Source organism: Malaclemys terrapin, chromosome 11 (assembly GCF_027887155.1).
Source record: "Malaclemys terrapin pileata isolate rMalTer1 chromosome 11, rMalTer1.hap1, whole genome shotgun sequence".
Lineage (NCBI taxonomy): Eukaryota > Metazoa > Chordata > Testudines > Emydidae > Malaclemys > Malaclemys terrapin.
This window is the reverse complement of record NC_071515.1, coordinates 49,875,542-49,881,541: the sequence shown is the minus strand read 5'-3', so window position 1 is coordinate 49,881,541 and position 6,000 is coordinate 49,875,542.

The following is a 6,000-nucleotide window of genomic DNA, read 5'->3' as shown; positions in this document are numbered from 1 at the left end:
CTAGGCTGCATGGCAGGAAGCCCCCACATCCTAGTCACAGCCACTGCTGTGATTCTTCTATTTCCTAGAATCTGGCTGGATTTTGCAACAGGGGGAAGCAGGCCAGAGAGCAAGAGCAGGCCAGATAGGAAGAAAAGGTACCAATAGGTTGAAATGGGGCTGGAGTTTTTTTTCCTTTCAAGGGTCCTAACCTAGACCCTCCTCAAACTGGTCATAAATTTTCCCTCCTCTCCTAACACAGCAAATATGGAAGCACACATACAGGAAAATGGCCAGTCTTAATGTTATAAGATATTTCTAAACTATCCAGTATCCTAAGGGCTTTATGTATTTTCAATTCCATTTTCCCTATTAGTCATCAATCTTTTTCTCCAGTTTTGGAGGAGATAAGGCTTGTGACTCAGGAAGGAAGTATGAATATTTCAGCTAAGCTTACAGTTTTTCAACTTGTTGCAATAAATGTGCCAGAGAGACAGAAGAACGAACAAGTAGTTGGTGGATTTGAGCCTGTAACAGTTTGCTGCTTGCCCACTCCTTTGAGTTGTCACACTGTGATGATGATTCCAAAAATCTCCAGCTTCTCACCGACAACTTGACAAATTTAGTTTAACTATTTTGATGTAAGAATCTAATTAGGTAAACGGGTTCAGCAACCGATTACGTTTTGCTAATTTCAACCATCTGCTTCAACATTTGCTCTTATGTGTACTAGATTTCAGAGCGCCTTTGCTCTAACAGTAATTAATGAAACTGTTAATAAGCTACATATATCATATTATGCTGCGATAATTTATCAAAGGATAATGTTACAAGACAAATTATATTTAACAATTATAGAAAATGGCTTACATCACTAAATGTTGCACACTGCTAACTAGTTTCTTACTCTCTTCTTAATGAATTCCCTAATTAATTTAATGCACACTTTATGCATAATTTGAAATTTAAAAACATTGCTGGGTCAGGTTTTACCATCCTCTTTTACATGCTGTCTGCTTCTACAAGATATATATTAGCAAAACATGACCTCTATGCAAATTACAGAGACCTGCTGTTATTTTTATTCTGAATCCTCATGAACACATTCTAAACTGTGCTCGCTTTCTCTCTCTCTCTCTCTCTCTCTCTCTCTCTCTCTCTCACACACACACACACACACACACACACACACAATTTAGATAATGCTCTTTGGTATTCCTAAATTGTTTCTGTTGCTGACAGGAAGAATCTAGCATTACATAATATTGGTCCATGCTTACAAACACCACTTTAGAATTAGGTAATTATTTATAATAAAAAACATAGGTGGCTATTTTAATCCTTTCTTATATAATCATTTCCATTTTGGGCAAGGATGTTTTCAGTCTTATGTTGTACTGCCAGCTACCTACGAATGCAGCATTGCCAACCCCCACAGTTCAAAAATCATGAGTCAGGCCCCAAATAATCATGAGATTAGCTTTAAAATCATGACGTTTTGAAAAAAAAAACATTTTGCATTCTGTTTCTTTGCCTTCTCTTTTATGAGCCTTTAGGATACACTCTAGGTCACATTTTCAAGCTTTTTTTCACAACCAGGAAGGCTAGATTTTTTTTATTTTATTTTTTAATGAAAGCTGATGTTCTCACCTAATCACATGGCTTCAAGAGCTGGGGCTTTAACTAGAACACCAAATATTTTGTGATTCAAGAGAAAATCAGAGGCAACCTTAATTTTGGCATTTCCTAACTTCTGAATGTTTGACTTTGCAACCTTCATGTTAACAGAATTAGAGTTGTCCATTCAACTAATCACTTCCATAAACTTTTTGACAGTTGTACACTAGGTTTAGCTAGATCCATCAATATAAATAAAGCACTTCTTTCTAATAGACATATTATGTATATAAAATGTAATATACTTATGACAAGTCTTGAGTTCTATCCCATCATTTGTAAACATGCTCTAGGATTTATCTGTGTCTATATATTGATTTGTGTCTGTTCTTTAGTTGGGTAAACAACCTGTATTATAGAAATTATTTAATACAAATCTGTAAATTTTGATTTTGGAAGACAACTCTGATACATTTTCACAGTTAAGTAGCAGCCAGATGTTTGTTCCTGTAACAAAAATCTCAGATTCCTAAACATTTGTCAAAGAACTAAATTATCAGCTTTGCCCCTGACTTCATGGCTAACATTTAGCAATCTTTGCTACTTAGAAGTACAGAAGTTTCTGGAACAATATATGAATGCTGCTTACCATAGAAAATGCACATTACAGTTTTCTGCTATGCTTAAAATTACTTTGTTCCTGATAATGACTGTGAAGGCTGAACCACTGAAGGAAACAGTTATGTAATGCTGTGCTTAAATAAAACCTTGACTTAATGTTAAATGACAAAACTATTTCATTCCACTAAAAATAAGTATTTTGGTATGTTGAAATAAGGTTTTATTTGGAAAGAAATAGTCTGAACCTTGGAGTTAACATTGCATCCAGAAGCCAGGAACTGAAGAAAATGTATTAAATTCTCTTTTCAGTTTATAAATATCCATCCTAACTCAACCAGTGACAGAGTTCAAACACTTAGAATGTATTCCTGGGGTGTGTATGTAAAAAGTCCAAGTTGCTGAATGCTACAGGTATTTTCTGTTTCTTTTCTTACAGTGTTGACCCCAGAATTGACTAGCAGGGCCCATTTTGGAACTTTGACATCTCAGTTAGGTTGCCCAGTTCCACATTTTCACTTTAATAAATAATAATAATAATAATAATAATTCATGCTTATCTAATACCTTTCACCCATACATCTCAATACACTTTAGACAGGTGGGTAGAAATCCTTATTACTGATTGGGAAGCTGAGGAGCAGAGTGGCTAACTGAATTGAACAAGGTCACACACCACACATTAGTGGCAGAGCTGGAAAGATTAAGGCCTAGCTTAAAAAGCATCCCTCCGAGCGACATAAGTTTCACCAGCATAAGTGGTAGTGTGCACAGCACTATGTCAATGGGAGAGCTCTCTTTTGTTGGCATAGAGCAGCTACATGAGAGATCTTACAGAGGCGCAGCTGCATCGGTACAGTTGTGCTGCTATAAGGTCTGTAGTGTAGACATAACTTTATATCCCTAAACCATGATGGTTGGGGGAATGAACAGCAGAGATGAACGACTTATAGCCTACTGGGTGAGTGCTGAGTTCAGACAATGCTGCCAAATTTGTAGCCATAGGAAACCCTAGGTCATGTGGCCCCATCCCACTCAGGACTGCTTAAAATGCTAGCATGACATCATGCTTCAATGCAACTTTGTGTGAAGTATGAGCCGTTTTGTGCTGAATGAGATCCCTAGCGTGATAACTTGTGTATCTAATTGGTATGTCTTTCTCCGCTATCCTGGCATTACAAAGTCTCCTTTTCTTCTGTTTAACTGGAAACCTCCATCTATTATTTCCCTATCTTCCTCCACAAATGCATAACAAGTTTGGACACATTCCCTGTTCTCACCTCCCACCATGGGATGGACTCCCTTCCCTCCCCCTACCCCACCTCCACCTCATCTCCAGAGAGCTGACATGGCAGAGCAGTTTGATGGTAGGAAGACAGAGTTGCACACTGAATTTTGAGCCTTTCTGCCAGGAGCCTAAATTGAGTGGCTTTTCAATGGGCCCCAGATTTGCCTGAATTGGCCCTGCATTGAGCTATCTCCCAGTCACTAGCCCAGCCTTCTAATCATATTTATGGCCAAAATACTTTCCACTCTTCAGGGCCATTGTCTCCCATTTACAGTACACTGATTGATTTTAATGAAGAATAAACCATGCCAGTGCTTTGATCCTTCTAGTTAATATGCCTCATTACCAGGGCACATGATAGGAATTTTCATTCTATTAGTCACTCTTTGGAACCTTGTGCAGGTCTCCTGCCAAAATCAGCTCAGCATCTGGCAAAAAACCCATATATATATATATATATATATAATTATTCTGGCAGATTGAATTCAGCATTTTGATGGGCAAGTAATTCACAAGTAAAGCTCCTCTGCAACTTACTGCTCCCAACACACACTCACATTAATATGAAAGATATGGGCACATCTCAGATATAAAACCAAGACATTTTCTTAGGAGAAATTCTCTGGATCTACGGATGATCAGAACAAGGTGGAAAAGAACTAGGACACCTCAAACCCCTTAATGTTTTAGGTGCCTAGAGGTCCCCAGAATGGAGTAAGGGGGAGAATTTCTGACTACCTGCCATATGTGCCACTATTGGAAAGAAGATACTGCTCTGGTAACACTGACAAGGGCCCAATCCTGCAAGTGCAGAGCACCCCCTGAAAAGGTCTGAATACCCTCAACACCCATTAATGTCCACCTTGCCTTAATATGCCTTCACAAATTAACTGTCATTATTCTAATAGGATCTCAGCTTTTGAAGGTGGTGCTCCTGGGGATAACATCAGAGCACAACTTTTCAGGTAGGCAAGGGTACCTGCAGAAAAAACTGGAATGTTTGAATCTATTCCAAATTACTCTTCATATAGTGTTTTATAACCACACTGCTTTAAAAATCTATCTTCTCTCTCTGTTTGTGTCCTCTCTTCTCTTTCTCACTTGCCTTTCCCGCAAGACTTCCCAGTTTTAAAATCTCTTGTTTTTAATAGCTCATTAAGGATCACTTGCCAGATTTTTCTGAATAGCACAACAGGCTGGGGAAAGCTTGGGTCTTCTGTGCTCCTAATGAAAACACAATAAAGTCAGTGAGAATTAAAACAGAGATTTAAGTTACTGAGACATAATGTTTTGATATTACAAGCAACCTGAGAAAATTTTAGGGTACAATAGTACCCCAGCTCTAGAGCAGTCCATAGAGTTTGGGATTCCTAGAATAGCATGAGTCATTGCTGAAAGGAGAATTAGGCCTGGTCTACACTAGTCGGTTATTTCAGAATTAGCCAACTTAATTCTAAAAAAATTTATTCCATCTACATGACCAAACTGTTTTTTTCTATTTAAAGGGTTTTTTAATCCAATTTCTGTACGCCACCTTGGCAAGTGGAGTAGCGCTTAAATCAAGATTGCAATCCCAGGTTAAAGGTATTGTGGACGCAATTCGACGTTATTGGCCTCTGGGAGGATGCTCCCTTGTGACTGCTCTGGACAACACTCTCAACTCCAATGCACTAGCCAGGTGGGCAGGAAAAGCCCCGGGAACTTTTGAATTTTATTTCCTGTTTGGTCACCATCAGCACAGGTGACCATCAGCACAGTCCACCATCACAGGCGACCATGCAGAGTCCACCATCATAAGAGATCACGCAGTCCCCAATTCGCAGATGAGCTCCAGCATGGTCCGAAGGGGAGGTACTGGATCTCATTGCGTGTTGGGGAGACAAATTGTTATGGCAGAACTACGTTCCAAAAAAAGGAACGCAAATACGTACGCTAAAGTCTCCAGGGCCATGACGGAAAGAGGCTACTCCAGGGACACAGAGCAGTGTTGTACAAAAATCAAGGCGCTCAGGCAAGCATACCAAAAAGCCAGGGAGGCGAATGGGTGCTCTGGGTCACAGCCCCATACATTCCACTTCTACCATGAGCTGCATGCAATTATGGGGGGTGATGCCACCACTCCCCCACCACTGTCCGTGGACACCTGCAAGGGGGGAGTTGCATGGAGCAAGGAGGATGAGTTATTGGAGGACGAAGAGGAGGAGGAGGACAGTGCACAGGCCAGGCACTATCCCTAGCCAGGAACTATTCTTAACGCTGGAGCCAATAGCCTCCCGCCACTCCCAAGGCAGGCTCCTGGACCATGAACCTTGAAAAAGTACTTCTGGTGAGTGAGAGCCTGATCGGAGCCACGCGGTGGGGGGGAAACCCAGCTGCACTGGGCTGTTCGCGTTTAGTTTAAAGGCCTCAGAGCCTCATTGGAGCCATGCGGTGGGTGCGGGGGAGGTGGGTGTTGTGTGAACCGATCATCCCAGAGAGCTCACAGGCCCTCCTTCCCA